The 15,624-nt window shown below is 42.2% G+C and overlaps 1 protein-coding gene across 2 annotated transcripts in view; it reads left to right on the top strand.

The window, feature by feature from the left end:
- Positions 1 to 1,932: 1,932 nt before the first annotated feature.
- The window catches only part of MACROH2A2 (macroH2A.2 histone), a 63,417-nt gene continuing 49,725 nt past the window's right edge, over positions 1,933 to 15,624 (top strand). The window contains exon 1 of one of the 2 annotated variants that reach the window (XM_073240908.1): positions 1,933 to 2,102. The gene's annotated coding sequence lies outside the window, so the exon portion shown is untranslated. The remainder of the gene's footprint in view (positions 2,103 to 15,624) is intronic. The other variant, XM_073240907.1, reaches the window with a different exon arrangement.

Here is a 15,624-nt window from a genome sequence, read left to right as displayed (position 1 = left end):
CTGACATTCCTCTTGATTCTCTGAGTTGCACCTGCCCCGTCTATTTGAAGAAACCACCCAGTAGGAAATAGGAGAAGGCTGACTAGTCAATTTCTTAGCCCCTGGCTTTCTTAGGATACCCATAACAAAAAGCTAGGATGAAACCACTTACATAAAATGCACATAAGAATGACCACACATAACATTTTTATGGGGAAGTTACAGGGAGAATGTGAATCTAATATATATTGATGAATTATTCAACTATATCTCAGTGAGCCTGGCTGATTGGGTCACAGGGTAGGAGTATTTTTCAAGCACTCCCAGAAGGCTCCTGAACTTTCTTGAATATTGGCCTGGAGGTTATTTCTGATCAAGAATGGACACCAGAAATCTATATGAGAAGATAGAGAGGTGCTTCCTTTAAGAAAGGGAAATCGAAACCATTATGAGATGCCCCGGGGGATCATTTGAAACCTTTTAAATATATGTCTTGGTAAAAGAGGACTTGATCCCAACTAGATTTCTGACCTGGAAAGTACCTTCAAAGACCGAGAACAGGGAGGTCACACAAAGAGAAAGTAAAAGGATTAGGAAAAGTGAAGGAAGTCCCAATAACTGAGACTATTGGGTCCCGGAGAGTTTGAGAAGCCCTATGAAATTTAAAGAGGTTTATCTATACCTTTATGGTACATGCATGATCTTTTGGAAAGTCAACTAATTTCTCGGCAAAATACTTGTTTAAAATGCGCATGGTCTGAAGTACAATCTACTAACTCCACCAACAGCCCTGGCTAACCAGTACAAAATTCAGAAGGCAGTGGGCATTTGGGTTCTTCCCACTCTGGCAACTGGGCTCTCAGTCACCCCAAAGTTCCCATTGACTAAATATTTTCAAGTTTTTAGGGGTTATATAAAGAAGGTTATCAAATGGGAAAGGCTTTGAAAAGTATCCATTTGAGGAATGCAGAAGGACTGTGTTTTCCTACGAGTTTCTCTTTTTTTGAAGAGATCAAAATTTTGCCTCACAGTCCTTTGACTCATCAGGGAGAAATAAAAGGAAGCATGGATGGCTCATATCAAGTTGGCGTTTCCCACTGAAATAAACAAATTCCTTTGACTCAAGCCCGCCCTATAGCCATGGAGCCCTGGCCAACATCTTGAGTTACAAAGGACTGCACCGACTTCCAGTAGAACAGGCCAATTTATGAATCCCATTATCACACGTGATAATGTCCACCACATCCCTAAAAAATTGTATTTTCTAGAAACTAATAAAATGTGGTCAAGACAATGGCCTCGTGCCAATCTTAATATCTGCTGCAATATTACAAATTAACACACTGTAAGGCAATCAAATTAAAATATTACGTCAACACAGTCTTACCCACCAAAACGTACATCTGCTACTCCAAACATAATGCAATTTTGGATTCTAAATCGGCCTTAATTTATAAAAAGCCAAGAGTCATGGATATATACATTCTTAGTTCTTGTGGCTGTAGCCACCCTGTGTTATCGTGCCAGTGGTGGACACAGCCATTAATGTATCACTTAAGAACACGAGACCATCGAAGGTGGCATTCTTCGGGTTCACCTTCCAAGCCTTGCCCGAGAACTGGCCGATGAACGCCCACGCCGTCCTCTTCCACCAAAGGTGGATCCTGCTAACAGGAGACTGTGGATCGTGACCGTAGCGCCTCTGTACCCAGCTCTGGGAAGCCTCATCGTAGCCAGTGGCCCTCGGTGCATCCTGCAGATCCGCCAGCGACGCGGAGGCCGCGCGGTCTCATCATTAATGGTCCTGAAGGACAATAGCTCATCAAGCCCCACCGAAAGCCCCCGGACCCGTCGCGGAGCCTGGGCTGGCGGGGGATGAGGCTGAGCGACTCCTCCTAGAGGTGGTTATGTGGAGAAGGAGCAACCCCTTCTCCCTCCTCCTCCTCCCCCCGCTACTATCCGCGGCCCGGAGAACTGCCGCTTGCCGCCATTGACAAGCACACATAGAACCCAAAGAAAGGCAAAGAGTCCTGCCCGGCACCGGAGCCGCGCGGGCCGAACCTGTGCCCGGGGAGCGGCGCGCGGAGGGCACCGGGCGCCCGGAGCAGGCGGCGCAGCACCAGGTGAGCCCGCCATGGCGATGGCATTATTGTTCAGGGGGCTTCGGGGTCTGGAAACAAAACGCGCCGCCGGGGCACTGCAGGGGCCGGAGAGAACCCCCTGCCTCTATCCGCCGCCCAACCCCTGCGGGCGCACCCCCACTAACCTACCCTCCCCTCAAAAAAAAGGGAGAAAATTTCATAAATCCAGCTGCCCAACTTGCTTCCTCGGGAAATAAAGGGGGGTGCTAAAGAAGCGGTAAAATTCCTGCGGCCGGCGAGGAGCCGAGGGCATCTTGGCGATGAGGGAGGGAGGAGAAGGGACGCGAGTCCGGCGCCCGCCCGCGGGCTAGGCTGGCCCAGGAGGGAGCGGCGGGCTCCTGGGGATGCGGAGTTTGGGGCGCAGAGGAGGGAGGAGGGAGGCGCCCGGCCGCCGAGGGGTTTGACCCGGGGGGCGGTGGGCTGCGCGGGGCCGGGGCTGGGCGCCGGCTGCTCGGGCTGACAATGGAAGGGTGCGGAGGCGCCGGGCGGAGGGAAGGGACCGGGGTCCGGGGGCGGGCCGCGCCGGCGAAGGTCAGGCCGGGGACGCGGGCGGCGGAGGCGAGGGCCGGGGGCTGCTGCGCGGCGGGCCGGGCGCCGCGGGCGGCCGTGAGCCCCGGGCCGGCGCGGAGGAGGGCTCGGGGCCGGGCACTCCCCTCCGGTTCCCTTTCCGGGGCGCTCGGTGCCGACGCGCGCTGAGCTTCCCCCGAGAAATGGCGGCCCCTACGCGGCTCGCTTGGGCAGTCCCGGGTGCCCGCTTTGCGCGGGAAAAAATAATAATAATAATAAGGAAAAAAAGAGAATAAAAGTAAAGTGGCTGAGACGAAGGAAAGGGCTGTGCCGAGAGCCAGGCGCGGTGCGAATGGCGCGCGGGGCGCGGCGCCGGGGACCGGCCCTGCCTCCCCGCCCGCTCTCCCGGAGCACCCTGGTTCCAGCCTCGCCCGCCTCCTGAAGATTGCCTGTGGTGCCTTTCCCCGCCTTTCCTCGCGGGGGCGCCCTCCGCTCCTGCCCTCTTTGTTCTCACGACAATGGCCAAAAAGGCCAAATGTGATTCCTCCGTGCCCTTCCGTCGCTGAATGTTCCTGGCGTGAAATGGGCCACCGCGGGCCTGACTTCGGCCAGGTCACCGATGGGGTTATTGGCAATGGCCCCAGGGTGGGCGAAAGGATGACGTGGGTGAGAAGAAATGTGCTGAGAAACCAAAGCGCGGGTCCGTGTGTTTGAAGGGTGCAGTGTGAACCACGACCCCACTACCCAGATGGCAAAGGCAGTTTCTGCATTCCAGCGGCGCTGATGAACTGAGGTATCTGTCCAGCCTATGTCCAGCCCCAGGGAATTCAAAAGAGGGCCCAGGTCGAAGCCCCCCACACTTCAGGCGCCCATTCCCCTAGAGGCAATCAGTCCACCGTGGCAAATGGTTTCCTCACTTTCTTCATTTGTGTTTGTGTAGAAATAGAATTGTACCCTCACCGGGCTGCGCAGTTGCTATTGAAACGGTTCACTAGGTGAGAGGAAAAGAAACATTAAGAGCAAAATGCGTCTTCGTTTATGGTGTTTCTTATTTAGGGCCAGTTCCTCTTTGAAACACAAATTAAGCTATGCGTAATTCTCAACTCTGTAGTACTTAACTGAAAGTTCTCTTGTACCCCTTTAGAAAACTCTTCAAGTAAATGTTCAGCCCACAAGATCTGGAACCATTCTCTTGGATTTTTAGAATTGCTTTAGTCCAAGATTATCATATAAACAAATACAGGCTCTGCCTGGAAGAAAAATTTATCTTCTTTCGAATAATTCACACCTTTATAACCTCTTTTCTGTATCCAAAATTACTTTAAAAACATGCCCAGTTCCCCACTCCACTCTTCCTATCCTGTCACAGTTTCTCCTCACCTGGATCCATTTATTGCCATGCTTTAGACATTATTAATGGTTTCCTCTATTTCAAAACTCTGTAAAAGAATTTACCCCTTGGATCCAGAATGTTCCAAGAGTTTGACCCATTCCATCTTGTATGTAGTTCCCAGGGAAGTTGAGGCACCTTTGGTTGGCTTTCTTCTAGTGGGTGGAACACCCTGCTAGCTATTGTCTGAGACAACTATGTCTGTGTTCACTACCTCCTGCCAGCAAAGCAGGAGGGAATCCTGTCTCAAGCAACTTTAAATGCAAGATAGCTGTAATTTGTTCAGGGGAAAGGATGTGCAAAAATTCAAACCACCTTCTTAAGAATGTTTTTCATTCTTAAGAATTAAACTCAAAGTTAGAGGTGATCTTGGGAAATACTTTTTTGTGCAGAAACGAACAAAGAACTTATGGTTAGAGATCATTCAAGAAGCATTCATTGAGCTCCATTATTAAACACCTCTGGATGGGGGAAGAAACTCAAATATAAACAAGTCATAGGCCCTGCTCTCAGACAGCTTGCAACCCTAAGCATAGGAGTAAAATATATGAGCAAGTAAAACAAGGTAAGAAGTGATTAACATTGGTAAGCTCGTGGGAAATAGGTACTTTCTTATTTTACTGACCAGTGTGTAAATTAACGTAGCCAATACAGAGAGCAGTTTGGCACTGTTGAAATGAATAATGTGTACATTCTGTGACCCAGCAATTCCATTTCTTGGTATGTATCTTGGAGAAGCAGGCACACACATAGGCAAATTATGTTAATTCCGTTCCATTGTGGAGTTTTGGTAGTTCTAAATTGCAAACACCTAATAACCATCGTAGGGAACGGCTAAATAAAATCTGGTACGTCTGTCTTCTGGAAAATTAGGCAGTAGTTAAATAGAATGAAGTATGAAGTAAGTCTATTTATACTGAGACAAAAAGGTCACCAAGACATATCATTACTGAAAAAAGCAAATTGCAGCATAATACATGCTGTATGGTACCATTTATGTAAAAACAAAGCTATGCATTTCTATAAGTAAAAATGTACACATGAATGGATAGGAAAGGCGTACACAAGAGCACTAAAAGAGACAAGAATTAGAGGAATTGTCCAGGAGGAGTTTAGTTATACTATTCACACCCATCCATAACCGTTATTATAATATTTGAAATTTTACAACTTGAATTTATACATGGCTTAGATAACTAAATACAATTAACAATTTAAGAGTGATTGATAATGTGTAATAAAAGCCACAAATAAAATGCTACAACAATTTTTAAGGGGATAATAGAATTCTAGGCTGAGAGGGAGGGATTGGGCTAGGCTTCACAAAGAATGCAGTAGAATTTGGAGGGCAAAGGGTAAAAGGGGACAGGGCAAGTAGGAGGAACCCTGCTGCAGATGCAGAGCTCCAGCCAGCTCCTCCTCTTTCCTCAGTGTGATTGTGTCCATTCCTTTGCATGGCTGAGTCCTGCCTGCCCTGCCAATGCTCAGGTTGAGGAGTGAACTAAATGAACAGTTCACAATTTATTTCACTGCTATGGTCCTATGAATATCTTAAATAAGATTTAGAAGAAAAAAATGAGCCAGTAGAGGATATGAGTTCTAACAATGGAAGGTGGTATTTTTAAAATGCATTTAGTGAAAACCTGAGAAAGTGGGATTTTTTTTCTCCTGGATTTACACTGAGATGTATATTGGGAATTAAGTTGGAAGGAAAGATAAGTGGTTGAGAAAATAATTCATTTCCTCCCCCAAATCACAAAAGGAGCCCAAAAATGCCTTTGAAACCAATGTTTAATTAAGGCCAGTTTCACTTATTCACTCATTTAAGGAAGAGTTACTGAATGTTGAATGTGTACCTAACACTATGCTAGGTGCCATAGAGAGAAACATGCAATGGACTGTAAGATAAACAGCCCTAGACCAAGGTTCCAGAAGTGGGAGGAAAGGGGCTGGTTCTAGGGCTGGGCTCACACAGACTTCGTGGTCATGGGCAAGCTGTTCAATGACCACTGCCTCCTCCCAGGCCACACTTTTTATTGTGACCAAAATTAGGGGGGGTTACCAAAAGTGATTGATCACTCGAGTCCCTTTCAGTCTTGAATCATGATTTTGTCAAATCCTAACATTTGTGATGATTGTGAACTCTCAGGCAGATGGAATTTGGGCAATATGGGATTAGAGAGGGGCCCAAAAGTGCCCAGCCTTGTGGAAAAACAAAAGTATTCCCTGCTGTGAGGGTTCTCAGAGATTATGTACCTCTCAGAGTTTCCCCAGGGTTAAATTTCATTATCTGGCCTTAATACTGGCTCCTAAAATAAAAGGGGAAATAGAAAAATGTTGCTGAGTTTTCAGCCTCATATTCTGCACAGAACATCAAGCACTATGGTATTATAACACTATATAGTATTACAGCTTTTGAAATAGAGGGGAAATGTTAGCCTTCAGTCTGTGAAAACAGTTCTCTAAAACTATTTCTTTTGTGGAAATAAGTCGTAAGAGCTAATGTTTATTAATTGCCTTCCTACCTGCCAGGAACTGTTCCAGGCACTTCATATGTATTAACTCATTTCATTCCTAAACAGCCCTATAGGTAGGTATTATTATTATACCCATCTTGCAGGAAAGAAAAGAGAAGTTAAAAATGTGCTCACAGCTGGTGAGTGGTATTAGGACTGTAGCCCAGACAGCCTCACTACACAGCCCCACATCCTTAAATCGAGTGGAGAACAAGGAGCTGCTAGCGTTCCAGTGATTCTTGGATGTTCATTTTAATACTGGTGTATGCAAATTTGTGTTTAAAACTCCTTATTTGCATCTCTGTTTTACCTATGTCAAAGGAAAGATAAAGGGTATCAGATTGAGCCACATAACGCTGTACTTTAAACTGTCTTGTCACAAAGTATTAAATAAGATAAATTTGGTGGTTCCTCTGAAGCCCTTACTGTTCATTTATCCATTTCATCATCCATCATACTTTGCCCGATTTATTTGACTGGCATTGCCAATTTGGACTTAGAATGAAGTAAATAATTCAAGTCAGAATTCACATGCTTTGACAAAAATGTGTGTGGAAACGTACGTAGGACCACCAGCCCAGTACAGGGACTTCTACTTCAGCTACTCGGGATGTCAGAGGAATTAGATAGTGTGACCATACTGTTACACCCAAAATGGCAACACATGATCTGATCAAAGATTCGGGGGATTGTGTCTGGATTAAAGAGGCAGTCCAGATAATACATTTTAGATGCCTGAATTTGGGATGTTGCCATAACAATAGGACACAGATATTATAAAATAGAATCAAACGTATCCTGGGAAATGCAGATCCTGTGTCAACTAGCCTGGCACTACTAACAGTGTATATACACAGAATGATGTAACTTGTACTTTTACTTCTTCACTGTTCAATAAAGCCATTCATATTAAATGGTGGTGGTAGACTACTAAAAGGTAAATTACAGTAGCTTATATAAGATGCAACCTAAACTTTTAGACAGACAATAATTCACTGGGTTCCCCACCAGATTGCTAAACTTCCAAATTCATCAGTGCTGAATTTCAACGAAATGGCAATCAACTCAAATGCTGTCCCCTTGCTATTAAACTGGATTTTCACCCCAGCTGTTGTTTAGTAAACAGTGTAGCTTATTGTCTTGGGCTGGAGAAGAGGCAGTCCTGTAAACAAAGTAAAGTAGACGTTTCAGGTCCAGTTTCCTTTGCTGTGGTTATCGTGGGTGATGAAGTAGTGACTTAAGAGGAAGTGGACCTAGAGGGTATTATACTGCGTGGAATAAGCCTGGCAAACAAAGACAAATATTGTATGATTTCACTTATATGTGGAATCTAAAAAACAAAACAAATGAAAAAAATCAACGAATCAGAAATAAACTCAGGTGACAGAGCAGAGACTGGTGGCTGTCACTGGAGAGGGTAGTCAAGGGGTGGGTGAAGTGAATGAAGGGGATAAAGAAGTGCAGGCTTCCAATTATAAAGTAAATTAGTCACTGGGATAAAAGTACAGCATGGGGAATATAGTCAATAATATCATAATAACTTTGTATGGTGACTACACTTGCCACGGTGAGCATTTCATAATGTATATAACTGTCAAATCACTATGTTGTACTCCTAAAACCAATGTAATGTTGTATGTCAACTATACTTCAGTTTTTTTAAAAAAAGAAAAGAAAAGATCACCTGGATGTGACTTAATTCTACCTGGTTGTTCAGTCTGTATGGATGTAAGTAAACCCAAAGGAGGGATCCGAAGGAGTGACATTTTGAGCATTAGCAGCATTTTTCCAGTGGGGAAAGGACCTCAGAGGTGAACTGGTGCAGTGGTTCCCAGACAGCGCTCCACAGAGCCCTGAGTTCCTTGGAGACCCAAGGCAGGAAAGGTAGGAACCCAACCGGCAAGGTTCCCAGGCACCTCCCACTCCAGCCAGGTTGGTCCCCTTCCTTCCATCTGTTTTCTGTATCAAAGAGAACTTGGGGTGGGGGTAAAAATCAGCTACGTAACGGCCACAGCTGGTCAGTGCAGGGCTGGAGTCCCCCACATACACCATCTGACCCACTGTACCTTCCATCCCACCACCGTGATGCTAGGGGTCTCGCCCAATCCTCCCAGATGGGATGGCACCATATGGCTGCTGGCCACCCTTACCTGGCATGGCTTATGTACCATGCCAGGACCCAGGGACTATGTGGAACCCACACAGCCATGGCCAGGGGGCACCACTGCCTGTCACCAGCATTTAACACTGGAGCCATGGCCCCCAGCCACTTGTCCGTTGCAGTGTGGCCACTGCCTGAAGACTGACAGTAAGGAAAATAGGGTAGGGAGGAACAGGCAAGGGAAGGGACAGAGAAGGGGGGTTCTGGGGCAGCTGCCTCCGCTTACAGCACAGGCAGTTCTAGCTTTGAGAGCCCACAGCTGGCCCCACCTATGTACTCGCTGCCGGCAGTCCTGGGTGTCTGTGGAAGCCTTCCTGCTGTGATGGTACACTCCCTCCCACCCCCAAAGGGAGCTCCCACATCCCCTCCATTCCATCTAAGAAGCTCAACTGGGCTTAGACAAGCCAGTCTCCTGCTCAGAGAAGCAACAGAAGGCACTGTTTATAACAATAAACTTCATACTAATTTTAAACTATTAGATTTTTCAGGAAACGGGGTGACTTGCCCACTGCTCCCAGTTGTCAATTCTCAAAGCAAAATGGAAACCAGGCCGGACCCAGTGAAGGGTTTTGTTTTTATACTGTTTTCCATGAATAAATAGATTCAGGAAGGCAAATGGGCACATTTTCTTCTGGCGTACATTACTAAGATCCAAAGAGAACTAGAATCATTTTTACTCATTCATTTGTCTTCATTTCTTATCCAACTAATACCATATTTATATTAGAAAATAACAGAAGCCTATTAATGAAAAAACCCAGTGTATGTCAACAACTTGTACTTTTCTCTTTAAGAAACAAAAACTTGAGCTCAGGTTGAACAAAGGCAGCAATAGCAGCAGGTAGCCTAAATCCACCCCATCCTCCCTGCTTTGTTCTCTCCCTTCTCCCCATCCCCTCTAGAGTGCTGAGATGGGCACAGTCTCTGCCTCTGAATTATAAAGACTGCTGGCAGTTAAAAGTTTCCCCCTAGATTATTCCAGGACATGACCTGAAATACTTTTTTAAAAGGGAATGACTTGTAATCCGATAGTATAATTTTTAAAAATTGGGTTAATGCTTGGTTCTAACATTCATCATTGGTTAATTTGGTTAATTTGATCTGTGTGTCATTTTGATGAAATTGCATTTGATATAGCTCTTTATGTTATAAATTGTTAATGTACTTTAACATATATGATGATAAAATTATTGACTATTCTCATTCACTAAAAGGTGGCCTTGAAAGAAAATGGTTTGAAAAGTATTACTTGTGCAATAATTATTTGCCCTTGGAGTTCATAAATGGAAGTGTAATAGAGCAAGTGATTTAGCTAGTCTTACTGAAAATGGTTTTTACAGCTCCAAATAATACTAACAAACTACTATTATTTTAATACAGTATTTAGGATGAGAATTCTATTAGGCTGAGAGTTTTTTACATACCTTTTAAAAATATACTTCTACATATAGTTAATACATTTATATTGAATTCCCTTATTCCTCCTTAATTCTATTTCATCTCATCTTATTCTCCCAAAGGATAGTTTTGAACTGACAGAGTAAAGATGCTACATGGCATTGTCTGCTTCATTTTTCCATAAATATTTACAATATAAAATATTCTGAAGCACAATACTACAAATGAGGGAAATATCATGGGGACTAAAAAAATGAATAAATTGAATAAATTTCAGCAATTTTAAAACAGTACACAAATCCATTAGGGGATGGCACCATCATTTTCATGTTCTTGAACATTTCAGAAAACAGTATTTAAAGTTTTTTAAAAATTCATTTCTATCATTAAAAAGCTGTAAGACAGCCTGTTTCTAGATTTAAAATAATGTATATGTAAGCATTTTGGTTCGTATACTTCTGAAGAAAATGATCCAAAAGAGCACTTTCAAATAAGCTGTCTTAAAATCCCAGGTCCTTTATCAGGCTGGTTTATTAGCCCAACCAAACCTCACCTGTGACACGCTGGCCTGTAATTTTTGCTCACAGTCTCAAGTGACTGACTGCCCTCTCTTCTCAGAAGCTGCTTTGCAGAAGCTTGACTGCAGAAAAATGGTCATTTAAATCAAGATATCTGGTGCCTTATAATACCATCTTGCTGATTCAGTAGAATTTGTCATGTTACTCGCCAGCTTCCATATCAAAAAAATTTCAAGAAGTTGTTGGAAGCATAAAAAATCAGTTACTCTTTATCAGCTCCTTTTGCTTGAGAAAGAACTTACTTAAATTAAAAGAAAATACTGGTTTAAAAGAAATCAGACTATTGTGTCTTTTCATGAAGGCAGTCAGTGTATTAAGTGAAATTTGTTCTCCACCAAAAGGAATTCATTCAAGAAGTGCAAATGCTTAGGATTTTTCCTTTCTTTGTCCTCTTCCCTTCTGGAATTACAGTATAATTTTAAATACTGTTTATAGGAATCCCATATACTACAATCAGACAAATACAGACAAACTGAATTTGATTCTATTATATTAATGAGTCTTATATAATCACTTAATGTAAAATTTTATATTCTTCAATTATCTCAAGACCATTTAGTTTCTAATGACTCACCTGGTGATGAAAGTGATCTAAATTTTTTTCGATATGACATTATTACTCAATTATAAAACAGTTGAGCTTTTTCTCCTTACCAACACACTCATTTCTAGGCTAATTTCCAAATGATGTTTGTTAAAATGCTAAATTAAATAACACTTTCAGTTTCCAGTTCAAAATGATGGACTGAGCACATGTGCTTTCCTTCGCTATAGAGAGCCCACAAGAATAATGGTAAAGAATTTCTAAGAAAGTAAACACTTAACAAAGGAGCAGGGGTTGGTGTTGGTCATCAGCAGATGGCAGATTTCAACAAATTTCTGAAATACTGAAAGTGCACAGGACCATGTGGACAACATCACAGGGAAAACCACAACTAAGAATGAAAGCAAGAGGTTGCTGTACAGAAGGTGGGCAGGATTAGAAAGGGGGAATCATTGAAAATCTGTTTCCAGAACAGCTGCATGAATTGGCCTCTCTCGATCCCCTACACCTAGTCCAGTTTCTGGAAGTCTCTGGAAATCTGGCATTTACTCCCTCTACCCCCCCACCAAAAAAAAAAAAAAACTAAAACAGGAGGTTTTTATCTCTAAAGAAATTGAACAACTACTGGGCAGGTCTAGAATTTCTAGGATGGATAAAGCTCCACAAACTAAAGCTCCCCAACTCTGGCATTGTGGGCTCTCAGTTCCTAAGTGGGCACTCTAAGGGCAAGCCTGCTAATTTACATACCCTGCATATGAACCCAGAGTTCCCAGACAGGAACCATGCCTACCAAACAATAAATGAGGAAAGCTTTTCTATCTGCTTATAATAATCAACCTAACCTTTCATTCTTAAATATGAATGTATGACCAGAGATCACCAGACATTTAAGGAAAGCCAACATAAAAGAGAAAGATTAAAATAAAAACATAGGACAACTGACTGGATATAATTACAGAACAGAAGATAACATAAACATGTCCTAACTAGTTTCAGAGAGATTTGAAGATATGGTACATTCATGAAAGAACAGGATGCTATGAAAAAGGAACAGTCAAAAAACCAAAAAGGGTTCTTAGAAATCACAAATAGGATTACCAAACTTGGATATTAAAGGGAGTGAAAAAATAGAAGGAAAAGGACAAGAGACTTGGAAGGGAATCCAGGAGGTCCAACAAGAGACTTAGAGGGGCAATCCAGGAGGTCCAACACCTGGTTTACAGGCATCCCAGTAAGAGACAAGAAAAGGGAGAAGTGGGAGAAATAGAGATGGGAGAAAATAACCAAATACATAACAGAAAATTCCCAGATATAAAACAAATGAGTCTTCTGATTGGATGGGCTTATTGCCAAGTGCTAAGCAGGATGAATGGGGTGGGGGAGGATGCATACCTGAACACATCCTTGTGAGATTTTACAACATAAAGAGAAAATCTAAAAGCTTGGGTGGGGGGTGCCAAACTTATCTATGACAGTGGATGGTAAAAATGATGGATCAATGGCTTCAAAATGTTGAAGCAAAATGATCTTGTTGCTAAAAACTATGTACCCCACCGAATGATAATCCAAAGATCATTCAATAAAGACAATTCGATTTGTGTAAGAAAAGAAAATTTACTTCATTGTACTGTCTCCGAATAGCTCCATGAGGCAGAAACAAGAAAATAGGGAGAAAGCCAAGAAAGAGGAAGTTGTGGGATCAGGGATGAGCCAGGAAGACAGTCCCAGGATGACTGCTGGACAAAACCATCATTTCAAACTGGAGCCTGAGGTCACAGGGCTTCAGGATAAATGTCTCTGGGAAGAAAGTGGCCCCTGCAAAGAACAGTATGATTGAGAGGCTGGGTGGTTTTTAGAATATGGTAAAGGCACATTTCTCTTTCTTTTCTGTCAAAAAGAACAAAGGAAAGTACAGTTGGTCCTCATTATTCATGGATTCCATATTTGCAAATTCACCTATTCACTAAAATTTATTTGTAACCCCAAAATCAGTACTAATGCACTTTTTCAATCATTCAAGGACACACAAAGAGCAGCAAAAAATTTGAGCCATCCATCATATATTTCCCATCTAAGTTCAAGAAAACTCCACACTCTGCCTTCTTGTTTCATCTCTCACACTGTAAAATGGTGTCCTTTTCATGTTCTGTTTAGTGCCACGGTTTTTATATTCTTGTGCTTTCTATTGGGGATTGCACTATTTAAAATGGCCCCCGAGCCTAGGCCTGAGGCACAGTCTGGTGTTCCTAAGCACAAGAAGGTTGCAATGTGCCTGCTGGAGAAAATTCATGTTAGGGTTCATTCAGGGCTAAGTTGTAGTGCTATTTTCTGTGAGTTCAATGTTAATGAATCAACAGTACATATTAAATAAGGTGTTTTTAAACTGAAACACACATAAAACAAGGTTATGAACTGATGTGTCAATAAAAACATGACCAGTGGCTCGTATCAGCCTACTCCTGGTTTCCCTAGGAGCAGTACATAGTTCACTGGTCACTAACCCAGTGTTTCTGGGTTCTTTATGAACAGAACTACTGCGCCTAACAAAATTTTACTGTAATTAGTAACTTTGGGATTGGAGGGAAGCTATACAGGAAAGACATGCTCCAAATGTGAAGCCAAGTGAAATGTGGAATGATTTTGAACAACCCATTTTTCAGAACAGAGAGAAGCCATTTCTTGATAGTAAGACCCTGGTCCTGGGTTTGGACCTCAGAGAAGGAACTATGAGGCTAGCACCCCACTCAGTCCTACAGGGAACAGTATTTCCAAAGTCTTCATCATATAAATGCTGCTGATGGGCTCTCTGCTTTCAAAATAAACCAGAGAGAAAAGGACAATTTCATGTGTGATTACAGAGCAAAATAGAAATGTTACAAATTGGGACCATGGAAAGTATGGAAGACAGGGGTAGAAATAGAGAGGTGAGCAGAGAGGAGCAGACCAGGACAGGCTAATCCTCATCTTACCGCACAGTGACTCAAAAGATAACACTTAAAGTTGGTGGAGTCAGAAATAGAGATTGAATTGTGTTACTTAGAGTTTCCAAGGTAATCAGTGGAAGAAATAAAAATGAAAATATAATGTCAATAATTGGAAAGGGGGAGAGAAGGGTGAGTTCTTGTCCTTCTTAAATAGGCATTGATAGAGACTGTCTAAAAGTGAAAATAAATGGAGAAGTAGATGTATAAACATAGTTGTGAAGGTAACCAGCAGAACTAAGATTAACATTGGTTACCTGGAATGCCTCTGGAAGTGACATTGGGGTAAGAAGATCAGAGTGGGCGACTGTTGCTTTTCATTTATGCATTTCTTTACCTATGTGCTTTATTTTACTATGTGCAAGTACTACTTAGGTTTAAAAGTAAACTCAAAATTTTAAATAAAATTTCTTTAACTTTCTTGTTTTCCTTGCTTTAAAGTGACCTTGAGGAAGTCACAATTCTGTGTTTCAGCCTGTTGGTGAAGAGTCCTAACAGAGAAGTTCCCAAACTTTCTCAGTTCACAGAGAACTTAGTGTCTTATTTTTTTCTCAGAGCCCCTAAGGCCAAAAGAAATGCCCATCAGTTCCATTATTAAGTGTTTAGGTCCAAACAACTTAATAAGTATTTATGTCCTAACAATGTTTAAAAAATATATAAATGCATGAATTAGAAGAAAAAAAGAATATTTTTATCTCATTCTTAAATAACCACACCGAATTACAAATAGGATGTGTGTACCTGGTGGGCACCGCACAACTTCCCAAACCTTAGAATCAGATTGAATACCACCACTGTCATTTGCTGTTCCACATTGATTTTTTTTTACCAGAAACTTGCTTTTAATCACAGCAACAGCCAAAACTCAGCTTTGCAGAGATCCATCATCAAAAAAGGAAGCCAGTGCAATCTACAATGAATCACTGGTAGAACCACTGTGAGCCGGTAGTTGTGGGATCTAACAGAGACTGAATATCACTGTATTGCCCTGGAAAGTGTAAACATTTGCTGCCGTGACCCAGGGTGCCTTAGTGCACAGTTTGGGAACCATGTCCCCAGCATCTATTTGAAACTTTATTATTATGGTTTATCTTGCAACTTCATTGGAAAATATTTGAGATCAAAGACCATGTATATTTCATAACATCTAATGTAGTTTCTTGTTCAATAATAAGTACACCATAAATATTGTCTATCACTGAATCTATGATGTCATAGATTGCAAGATGCATACTGATTCTACAGATAGTAAAATGTAAAAAAAGAATTTGTAAAAAGCAACATAAAATCAATGAAATACAGTAGTGGGCTGGTGTAAATGTATTGCCTTTATCTAAATCATTGCTGTAATTTAATATTTACCCTTATGATATCTGTAAAATCTAACTCACCAGTGTCCTTACGGGCTTGAAACCCCATCATAGAAAAA

Source organism: Manis javanica, chromosome 7 (assembly GCF_040802235.1).
Source record: "Manis javanica isolate MJ-LG chromosome 7, MJ_LKY, whole genome shotgun sequence".
Classification (NCBI taxonomy): Eukaryota; Metazoa; Chordata; class Mammalia; order Pholidota; family Manidae; genus Manis; species Manis javanica.
This window is presented reverse-complemented; position numbering and strand designations above follow the sequence as displayed.